Source organism: Citrus sinensis, chromosome 7 (genome assembly GCF_022201045.2).
Source record: "Citrus sinensis cultivar Valencia sweet orange chromosome 7, DVS_A1.0, whole genome shotgun sequence".
NCBI classification, from domain to species: domain Eukaryota; kingdom Viridiplantae; phylum Streptophyta; class Magnoliopsida; order Sapindales; family Rutaceae; genus Citrus; species Citrus sinensis.
Genome location: NC_068562.1, coordinates 20,994,765 through 21,007,081, shown reverse-complemented (window position 1 = coordinate 21,007,081; position 12,317 = coordinate 20,994,765). Strand labels below are relative to the sequence as shown.

The following is a 12,317-nucleotide window of genomic DNA, read 5'->3' as shown; positions in this document are numbered from 1 at the left end:
CACTTGCCTTGAAAAAGGATCTTGTGCACCAGAAAGCTACTCAGGCTTTTATTCTTGCTTTGTTATGAAATAATAGATGGAACCCTGCCTTTAGACTAAGTGACCAAGGAGAGTATGTGTCTTTTTGGGTTGTCTATGTCTTAGTTCATCGTAAAACGATCATGTGTCTTCTACTCTTTCTTTACCTAAATCTTGTACTAAGCAAACAGCCAGTAAGATAGAAAATCTTGTTGAATATTCCTATGTTCCTGAATCTGTTCAAATCAATGAATCTTCTTTACCTCTCATCAGTCCATATCACCTGTATAAAAAACCTTCTTTTACCAGAAGTATTAAGACCCTGATTTCCACCAAACGACCTCATCCTAAAGAATACATCCAGTCGTCTCGACTCGATCAGTGTGCTTTGCAAGCTACTACAGCTGAACAATATGTCACTCTTGAGATCCCTCAGAGTTGATCTCTACATGGAAACATGAAGGCTATACACATCTTCACCTTGGAGGTGTCCGCCTTATCCTCACTCTTCATGGATGAAAAGGCTTACCTGTTACGGTTAGAATTGCTTTACTTGACACCAGGTTTAAGCAATATCAGCATGCCATCATTGGCACAGTTCTCACCACCCTCCATGCGGGAAGTTCTTTGCTTACCTTTTATCCTAACTTTAATCTTTCACTTCTTGATTCCAATTTTGCCACCACTTTAAAGGTCCAGATCCAACTCCAAGGAGCTGAACAAATAACCTCAGCTAAAATAGCTACCCTGCACCATCAGCTTGTTTATAAGTTGCAAAATCATGGTTTGGATTTGCGTACTCCACAAACTGCAAATTCAGAAGCTCTTATGATTCTTGCAAAATCTGAAGAGATCCCAACCATTATTCAAATACAAAGGCAAAGACTGTATCATCATTTGTCTCTTCTTATTCAGAAAACAAGTGTTCAACTTGCGGACAGTGATGTCACAGACATAGCACTTCTGATCATCTCCTACATTATTAAAATTTCTATATTTTGAACTGGAACTTTGATTAGTTCATTCTCTCTCAATATAACTCAAAATTATGCATATGATATATCATTGGAAAGCTCTCTGAATTATCTTTCAAATGATATGAAAGTTTAGAAAACTAAGTATTGTATCATGGATTAGGATTTTTGTTTTCTCATAACTTAGGCCATGTAGATTTCTGCATTTAATCCACATATATTCATGTGATTTTAAACCAAAAATCGAGGCCTAACAATTATTAATTTAGTACATATCATTAAAGAACATGGCATATTTCATGCAAATACATTCAAAACAAAACATAACCCTCATTGGCTCTGATACCAATGTTGATTTTTGTATATATTTCAACATACAAAATTAATGGGAGATCTAAGAGCATGCCTTTTGATCCCTGGATGCAAAAGGATCATAACGAGGTTATGTCATTGTAGAGATAGAGGATAATCTCATGGAAAACCCTCATGCCACTCTATGCATATGATCAGAGGATAATCACAATAAAAGAAAATCCCCCCATCACATTGTAAGAGCTCATTGCCTTTTCTCTCTCTCGTTTTCACTCTGTATTTTCTAATACGTTCTACGTATTTTTTTTTATCTCTCCCACACTTGTATTTTAGATAGAGTAGGTGTGCTTATATAGAAGCTAAAAAGAGTGATTGAAGTTAACCAAAAGACTTCGTAACTTTCAAGTCCAATTAGACTTACAACAATCACATGGAACTCTATCTAAAAGAGGCTTCTAGATGTTCTTTATATTGGACAAGGAGCCATGCCTGGGAAAACTTTCGAATTCAGTAGCAAAGTAGGCAATGAATTCAGCTTGTCCTTTTATAAACCTTATCCTGAAAACTTCTCCTTTGTGGTCGTCTAATTTGGAGACTATTCACCATAGTACATGTCTTTCTCTAAATGAGAATAATCTTTCTCTTATCTTTGTCGGGTTTTAATTAAGAATTATGATCCACTTTTTGTTTTTTTCTTTCCTTTCTTCTCACTATCATTATAATATAGTGAAAAATGGCTAACTTAATTATTGACATCAAAATAAAAAACTCAATCGTAGCCACTCATTAAGAGATGAGAGAAATTAAAGACAAAGAGCTTCAATTTTTTTTCTATTTTAATAAAGATGAATGTGAATTTAATATCATTCTCCCATTTCTCACATCATATATACTCATTTATTTTCACTCTAATAATTTTATTCGATTTAAATTTATACAAGTCTATTCATATTGTTAAATGTAATTTCATATGAATAATTTATACATATGAAATTATTGTTAAAATAATAATGATTGAAATTTTTACATTTAAGTCTAAATTGTTATGTGACATTCATCCATTAGATAGTGAATTTTGATAAAAATAATATTCTACCATTCACTAGATGAATAATATATCAACTCAATTGTTGGGATCCCTGACATTATTCTTTTTAAAAATCATGATATTATTAATTAGGATTATTTTATTCATTTTTTCGTTATTAATTCAAATCCTATCCTAATCTTACACGGAACACAATACAATAGAACACTAATAAAATAATATTATTATAAACAAGAAAAATTTATTAATTAAGTAATGTTAACTATTAAGTAATTGACTCATAACTTTGTATGTTTATAATTTTATATGTTGACCTAAATCAAGATTAAGAAAACAAATTATTCAATCAAGATTTTAATTTACCCATAAGAATAAAGAAAGGACATTCACTTTGCACACGTAAATATCATATAAGTTTACATTGCAACACATATCATTTGAATGACTTGTATAATAATGTAAAATGCAAAATGCCAATAAAATATCTCAGGCTTTATTTTAGAGTAATAGAAGATATTTTTAGGACAACAAGCCAAAAGTAGCAGCCTTATTCTCTTTGTAGACTTCATTCGTGACTTATCAATAAACCAGATACCCCCCGTGCAGACTGCAGATTTAGCTCACCCTACAATAAAATCACACCCAAAAGGTAAAAATTAATTGGTCGAGAGATTGTGTTAAGATTTTTTTAATATTGTGATGGTAATTATTGAATAAAAATATAAATAATTTAATCTTAACATATATATTCACATATGCCATAGAAGAATATAAAAAGATAAGGGTAAATGATCGGCTCGGAAAGGGCCTAAAATTCAAAACAATGAATAAGAAAATAAGCAATAACAGGCTAGCTAGGATAAGAATTAAGGGCGTACTTAGAGCAATCAAGATCATGTGTAAGTTTATAAGGACATTTACTCCGACAAATGTCAGGAAGCATATTAACACGATCATAGTCGAGTCCAGGGATCCTAGCAGCGCCTTCCTTTACACAATTACATTGGATCCTTCTATCTTCTGTGGTTTTTTAAGCAGCATTCAAAGCTCTAATGCCTTCACAACAAGCTGGCTGAACAGCCCCACCTAATACACCATAACTGATGCATGGTGTCAGCCAGATTGTCACTTGCTCACATGTTATTGCTGTTGCTACATTCAGGGGAGCCGTAGTGGCAGCCAACAATAACAATAGCACTGTTGCAAGAGACATTGTGCCATTGTAATTATGGTTTATGCATTGCTTGCTAATCTGGTTCTGTGGCGTTTATATAGAATACAAAAATGAGGTGGGTTCCATCGATAATTTTGGCTAATACTACCAATGCCGCCCCTTCCCCCTCAAGCCCCAAATGGCTGTTGGAAATTTAAGGCTGAATTTAGAAATTTCTTTTTGTTGAATATTCATACGCGGGTAAAAGGTTACTTACACAAAACAAAAGTAATTTAATACCATTCTCCCATTTCTCACATCATATATACTCATTTATTTTCACTCTAACAATTTTATTCAATTTAAATTTATACAAGTCTATTCATATTGTTAAATATAATTTCATATGAATAATTTATACATATGAAATTATTGTTAAAACAATAATGATTGAAATTTTACATTGTTATGTGACATTCATCTTTTGGTTAACTTCAATCACTCTTTTTTATCTCTCACACACTTGTATTTTAGATAGAGTAGGTGTGCTTATATAGAAGCTAAAAAGAGTGATTGAAGTTAACCAAAAGACTTCGTAACTCTCAAGTCCAATTAGACTTACAACAATCATATGGAACTCTATCTAAAAGAGGCTTCTAGATGTTCTTTATATTGGACAAGGAGCCATGCCTGGGAAAACTTTCGAATTCAGTAGCAAAGTAGGCAATGAATTCAGCTTCTCCTTTTATAAACCTTATCCTGACAACTTCTCCTTTGTGGTTGTCTAATTTGGAGACTATTCACCATAGTGCATGTCTTTCTCTAAATGAGAATAATCTTTCTCTTATCTTTGTCGGGTTTTAATTAAGAATTATGATCCACTTTTTTTTCTTTCCTTTCTTCTCATTATCATTATAATATAGTGAAAAATGGCTGACTTAATTATTGACATTAAAAATAAACAAAAATCCTCTTTAACCAGAAGCATTCGAACCCTGATCTCTACAAAAAGACCTCTTCCTAAAGAGTATATTCAATCCTCTAGACTGCAGAATTTTCCCCAACCACAGAAAACTTGAACACTTGTTTTCTGAACAAGAAGAGCCAAATGATGATACAGTCTTTGCCTTACCAGCAGACTCTAGTGATTCAGACATTTTGATTTTGAACCCATCTACACAGTCCAACCTTCCTCCATTCTCATTCATGACCGTACCATACCCATACCTTCTGTCAAAATCCAAATTATCCCCAGTTGGTATTAGAGCCATGCTCGAAATTCTCATATATTAGTATAGGTTATAAGAGTTCAATGCCTTCATAATCAAAGCTTTAAAGAATAGAAAATCTTAATCTTATGGCTTCATTATCATCCTCAGCTACTCATGCTTCATCATCTTCTCCAATTACTCTTTCTTCTACTCTTTCTTTACCTAAATCTTGTACTAAACAAACAACCAGTAAAATAGAAAATCTTGTTGAATACTCCTATGTTCCTAAATCTGTTCAAATCAATGAATCCTTTTTACCTCTCATCAGTCCCTATCACTTGTATAAAAAACGTTCATTTACCAGAAGTATCAAAACCCTGATTTCCACCAAACGACCCCATCCGAAAGAATATATCCAGTCATCCCCACAGTTGAAAAATATGTCACTCCTGAGATCCCCTCAGAATTGATCTCTACATGGAAACGTGAAGGCTATACACATGTTCACCTTGGAGGTGTTCGTCTTATTCTCACTCTTCATGGAGAGAAAAGGCTTACCTGTCACAGCCAGGATTGCTTTACTTGACACCGGGTTTAAGCAATATCAACATGCCATCATTGGCACTGTCCTAACCACCCTCCATGCCGGATTCCAATTTGACCACCACTTTAAAGGTCCAGATCCAACTCCAAGGAGCTGAACAAATCACCTCAGCTAAAATAGCTACCCTGCACCATTAGCTTGTTTATAGGCTGCAAAATCATGCTTTGGATTTGCCTACTCCACAAACTGCAAATTCAGAAGCTCTTATGATTCTTGTAGAATCTGAAGAGATCCCAACCATCATTCAAATCCCAAGGCCAATTCCCCGACAAGAATTAATCAAACTCATGCCTTTAGAATGGTTGTCCAATTATGAATAATTTCATCAAAATTTCGAACCCATACAAACTTCTGAAAGTCATTTTCAGAAAAATTCAGATGGAACTGTTCGTCTTACTTTCAAACCACCACCTAGTTCGTCTTCAGAACCACCCAGGTTATCTTTTACATATTCTTCAATGATCACTTCTGTACACACAGAACAAGAAAACCTACCCATTCAAACCTTTAATGACCAAGGTTTTCCTATCTACCCAGCAAAACTCCATGGACATTTCTTATGGGATGTCCCAGCCTCTAGCAACTGTGATGCAGGCTGTCCTTGTTGGGAAGATATTGAAGGAAATGATGACGAACCAAAAAGACTCAAGCGCAAGTCTAAAAAGATCATTTATCCAGCTTGCCGTTATCATGCTGCTCATCCTGAAGATCCACCTGAGCCTGATTCTCAAGCACCTTTACCCATCTATGATAAAGGTCTTGCCTGGATCCGAAAACATGAACCCGCTTTGCTCAGCTGCAGACTTCAATCAACCCATGAGACTACCCATGTTAGTCCCACTCCCAAAATACAGTCCTGTATGATGTTTTCCCCCTCAACATCTACAGAATACCAAGTCCAGTTCCCACCTTTGGAAAAACAAACTGACCAACAAAAGAATTTCATCTCAAAACCATATGTCCCCTCTGCAATGACTCCTGCTGGCCGTTTAGAAGAACCTCGTTCTTTTGAGGCAGTCTTAAACTGGAAAACTCAAATGCTGTTGCATAGAACCAAGCACTCACTACCTTGCATCATAAGGTAGACCACATTACACACAAAACCAACCAGGTTGAGAAAAAGGTTGATACTATCTTAGATAAGTTAAATCAGATTTATCAAAATCTTCATAATAGAGTTACTCAACTTGACTCTAAACTTCGGGCTATGCTTGCTCAACGAGTCTATGGTCCTGATTTTGATAAAAAAGAAGCTGAGATAAGAGCTTTGAAAGTTGAAATTGCCAGAATTGACTCAGAAAGGGTCCAGCCTACCCTGTTTACAAGTTCTGCTCCATTACTAGTAATTAATCCTACCTATCATCCCTTCTTGCCATTTGGATATACTCTTTTGGGACCCATACTTTGTTTCCTCCACATCCATGACCTCAACCAAAACCAAAGAAGACACCAAAACCAACTCCAGTTCAAAAACCCATTCCTCTGCAAAATCCTCAGACCTTTAGATTTGAACCATCACCAACTTCTTTACCTGAATCTACACCACCACCACCAATTCAAACTTCTATTTCCCTAGAAAAACAACCCATGTCCCAGTATTCTGCTCAATAACTTTCCCATTCACCATCTCTAGATTCCTCTACTGAAAATTCCCCTTCACAATCAGATTTATCATCCATTGAGTCATCCGATTTGTCAAATTTAGACAATTCTGATTTAATCTGGCTGATATTTCCAAACTCCTCATGGCAGAACCTACTTTTTGATAGTCTGGTGCCACTGACCCTGGCCCAAGAACTGAACTTTTTGACACTGATGAAGAAAACAAAGAAACTGGTGAAACTGGTGAATCTTCTCAGCCAATTCCACCTCACCCAAAAGTTTCCAAACCTTCCAATGGTCCATGGTTTACTTTTGATGATATTCCTCCCACGAAATGGGGAGAAAGACTACAAGAGTTGTCTGCTTGGATTGATCTCCAAATGTTAGATCCAAACGCAACAACCCAATCTGTTCTAAGAGAATTCAGTACTCGGTTTACGGGTTCTCTTCGAGATTGGTTTGACAGTCTTGGACAGTATAGACAACTTTAGTTCATCTAGATTTCTGATGTCTCTCAGGCTTTAGCCGTTCTCCATGATCAATTTATTGGAGAACCAAGTGCTACTTTTGAAGCCGCAAGACGTGATTATCTCAACATGAAATGTTGTTCTCTCAACACAAAAGATCTTCATTACCACTACAAGCGAATGTCTTTGCTCTATTATAAGCTGAATGGATTCAATGATCCCACACTCAGGCATGTATTTCTGGCATCTCTTCCAGAAGAATTACAACCAGAAATTCAGCGTCAGTTGGCTGCTCATAGGCTTAACATTGACACATTATCATTGGGAAAATTATTCCAGATTGCTCTGGGATGTCTTGACAAATTGTGTGAACAAAAAAAGTTCTTCCAGTAACTCATCAAAGACAAAGAACCTTTCAGATCTTCTTGCAAAAAGCCTTACTTGGCTATCAAGTGCAAAGATCCAAAGAAGTGTTACTGCTCACCCAAGAGAAAGTCTCACTTCAAGAAATCCAGATTCCTATTTCCATCTAGGAAACGGCATACCAAACAGTTTCGCTTTTTCAGAAAAAGGCAATCCCATTCCAAACGGTTTCCTGACAGAAGGAAAAGCAGATGTTTCATTTGCAAAAAGAAAGGTCATTTTGCCAAAGATTGCCCAGTTAAACCTCAGAAAGCAATCAAGCTTATCCAACACCTGGAATCCACTACAGAATTTTCCCCACCACAGATCAAGTTGAACACCTGTTTTCTGAACAAGAAGAGCCAAATGATGATACAGTCTTTGCCTTACCAATAGACTCCAGTGGTTCAGACAGTTATGATTTTGAACCCATCTACGCAGTCCAACATTCCTCCATTCTCATTCATGACCATACCATACCCATACCTTCTGTCAAAATCTAAATTATCCCTTCCAAATATCATAAACCTATCTCAGCCATTGGTTTTCTCGACACTGGTGCTCAGTGAAGCATGCTTAATCCTTATATTCTTCCTACTAAGTATTGGAAAACTCAAGAGGAACACTTCAAAGCAGTAGACGGAAAGATCTTTACAACTAAATTAGTTACTAAACATCCAATAGGAATCTAGTTATTTCATAATTGTGTTGTTTGGATCAAACTAATTGGTTCATCTTTGCCAAACAAAGATCTCCTTCTAGGGTTTGATATCCTACATCAAGCAAAAAATGTCCAAATTACTTCCTCTAGTCTCCATTACAAATCCATGATTAAACCATTCACCAGCACTCTAAAGATTTATTCTTTAGCCAATTCACCACCTTCATACCAGACCATTACAGATCAAATTCTCCAATTTTTCCCTGAAAACCACAGTTTTTTTACCCATCCAAACCCATTATGGAAAAACCAAAAGTTCTTCTTATCCTTACCTTTCAAACAAAATGAAGACAGCAACGCAACCAAAGCTACCCATATAGGAATTACCCCACAAGACCTTATTTTGGCCTAACAAGAATGTGCCCAATTGCTAAAACAAGGCCTCATTGAACCCACAAATTCTCAATGGGCTTGTCAAGCTTTGTATGTTGAAAAAAGGTCTAAAATTCTTCGTGGAAAAAAATGATTAGTCATTGACTATCAGCCACTCAACAATTTCCTCCAAGATCAGAAATTTCCATTACCCAACAGACACACCCTTTTTGTCCACCTTAAAAATGCTCGACTCTTTTCAAAATTCGATTTGAAGTCTGGTTTTTGGAAACTTGGCATTCACCCCTCAGAACGATACAAAACTGCTTTTTGTATTCCAAATTACCAATGGACAGTCCTTCCTTTTGGCCTCAAAATTGCCCCTTCCATTTTTCAAAAGGCCATGACCACCATCTTTCAACCAATCCTACACCATACCCTTGTTTACATTGATGATTTGCTCCTTTTTTCAAGTACTCATGATGAACATCACAAGTTACTCCAACAATTTTTCCAAATCATTCAAGAGCATGGAATCATGATCTCTGAAAAGAAAAGCATGATTGCAAAAACTTATGTTGACTTTCTTGGCATGAAAATCCAAGATGGCCATTATCAGCCTGGACCCCACATTGCACAAGAGTTACTCCACTTTTCCGAAAGTAACTTTACCAAAAAGCAAGTCCAACAATTCCTTGGAATCATCAATTACATCCGTGATTTCCTGCCACATGTCAATCACCACACAAGCAAGTTGTCTGCCCTTCTAAAAAAGAATCCACCATCCTAGCCAGATATCCACACAGATGCTGTAAAGCAATTAAAGCAGATTGCTCAGAATCCGCCAGCTCTAAAGCTGATTACAGACGGCAAGCAAATCCTGCAAACATACGCCAGTGATGAGTCATGGGGGGCCATCCTCCTTGAAGAATGCAATGGAAAAGAACACTTTATTGCTTATGCAAGTGGATAATTTTCTAATGCACAAAAGCATTATCACACAGTCTACAAAGAAATCTTAGCCGTGAAAAATGGTATCAAGAAATTTGAATTCTATTTGATTGGTCATAGATTCTTGATCAGACTAGATAATTCAGCTTTTCCCAATATCTTGACCTTTAAGCAGAAAGTTGTCCCAGAAAAAAACCCTCCTTCGGCTTAAAGAATGGTTTTCAAGATATGATTACTATGTCCAGCATATAAAAGGATATCATAACCTTATTCCATACTTACTATCCAGACCTCCAAAATCCCAACCTTCCCAGTTTTTTTGTATCACTTCTCAAATTTCTTTCCCGATCATTGCCATGGCTAGTTCACTCCCTAAAACAGCTCTCACCTAGAAGTCTTTCCCACTCAAGATGACTTTTCAGTCACCTCACTCAATTCAAGACTTTGCTAGGAAATTCCTCTTTAGTTTTTTTATGAACATCTATCAGATGAGTAGAGATATTACCGAAGATGAACTTTGGTACACATGGTGTCTTACTATTCTGTATGCCACAAAAAATCGTTTTCCCTGTTTTACCCCTTCTCAACAGACTCAATAATCCAAAGTTATCCACCTCCCTTACCTGGACTCTTTTTAAATGGCTTTCACCATTACCATGGTGGCGCAAGAAGCTGCAACAGATTGCTGAGACACACCACCTTCTCGACCTTCCAGACCAAGAAGGACAACAGTTCACTTCTGTTTTTATCATTCACCGTCCATATTTCCAAAATCCTCATACCAGAGATTTTTGGATCCAGAATCAGAGTTATGAATGGATGATAGTCCCTCACATTGCCTGTCTCGAACAAGATTTCCAGATCAAGACTTCCTTGAAAAACTTCCTTATGAAACTCAACCATATTCCTCCAGACCAGCCAGAAATCCTCCACACATCTCTTGGACCAAAACATGAAATGTTTATGATCCTTACTCCATCCTTACATTCCCAACCTCCCAACCGTGGAATCATCATAAAAGAAGAAAAACCAGATTACACTGACTTCTTATTCTAAGATTCCCAAGATCCTTATGAAGATTTTACCCCAGTACCTTCACCATCACCATATAAACTTGGATCATCCTCTTCTCCATATCCACCATTTTCCTCTCAGCCTAACCAGCCTGAACATTATCCTCAACTAGTTCCTTCATCTCCACAAGATATTCCTCTACCAAAAGGACAATATTGCCCTTGGCCATGTGTTCCAGGATGTTCTCATCGAGAGAGAATCTTCAAGAAAGACAAGGACCCTGATCGTGACCCTGATGAGTCTGAATCATCATCTGAAGATGGCTCCATCTCTCTTTAAGATATTTGTCATCTTGTAATAATGAGTGTCTTTAGCTTTTAACTTTAACTTTTTAAAAGTTTTTTGTCATTTTGTAATAAGTGTATGCTTTAGCTTTACGCTTTAGATTTTTGCTTTAGCTTTTTAAAAGTTTTTTGTCCTTATGTAATCATGTACTTTACTTTTGTAAAATATGTGTGCCTGTATGCCAGCTGGAAAGAGCTTGATCCAACTTGTTTGTCTTTTCTCCTCCTTATCCTTATATAAGGAGAGTTATTTTGAATAAAAGATCAAGAGGTTTTTGATAACATTTCAAGTTTCAATATTCCACCCTATGGATAACTAAAACCTTCGTTTCTATTCTTTAATCCTAAGATTCTTTAGGTTTAGAACTCTTACCCTTGTTCAATGTCTATCTTTTGCAAGTATGCTCTGCACTTGCCTTGAAAAAGGATCCTGTGCATCAGAAAGCTAGTTAAGCTCTTATCTTTCTTTGTTCTGAGACAATAGACGGAACCCTGCCTTTAGACTTAGTGACCACTCAACTTTTGCTTGTTGCTGCATAATTCCTTAAAAAACTTTGCATAACGCGACACCTGTTTAATAGCATCAAGTAGAGGAATATTTACCACTACTTTACGAAAGGACTCAAGGATCTCCTTTTCTTGTTCCTCTTTTTTGGATTGTTTAAACCTGCTAGGAAATGGTGGAAAGGGTCTTAATTCAAGGTGATGGGGTACTTACCTGACCAGATAGGTCGACTGACAATGAAGAGTGGGAATCGTCTTTCCTTATTAAATGAAGAGCCTCAGGGGATAGATTTGTCATACAGTGTGATGATGTTGTGGACACCTTTGATGGCTTAGCTAATAATGGTTCCAACTGCTTTCCGCTCCTAAGAGACATAGCACCAGCATTTTCCTTTGGATTAATTTTTGGTTAACAAGATAACTTTCCTAACGTTCTAGCCTCTATCATACTCATAGATGTGGCCAGTTGGCCAATTTGATTCTCAAAGTGTTGGATCTGTGTCTGGGTAGTCTGTTGGAACTGTATAGAGTTAGTAGCGAGAGTTTTTACAAAATCTTCCAAAGACGTACCTTGACTTTGAGGAGGTGGAGGTGGCCGGACTTGGTAAGGCTATTGCACCCGCTGTTGGGGGTAGCTCGGTGGTCGATATGGTGCCAAATTAGAAATGCCTTACTATTGG

At 36.6% G+C, this 12,317-nt stretch overlaps 1 protein-coding gene and 1 long non-coding RNA gene across 4 annotated transcripts in view; one reads left to right on the top strand and one right to left on the bottom strand.

The window, feature by feature from the left end:
* LOC102619070 (non-specific lipid-transfer protein 1-like) overlaps positions 1–12,317 on the top strand; it is a 54,539-nt gene that overhangs the window by 36,183 nt on the left and 6,039 nt on the right. The window lies entirely within an intron of this gene.
* LOC127903815 (uncharacterized) lies at positions 2,722–3,611 on the bottom strand. The gene is made up of 2 exons (XR_008056681.1): positions 3,231–3,611; positions 2,722–2,977 (listed from the first exon to the last, which is right to left on the bottom strand). It is a non-coding gene; the product is annotated as an uncharacterized LOC127903815 (long non-coding RNA).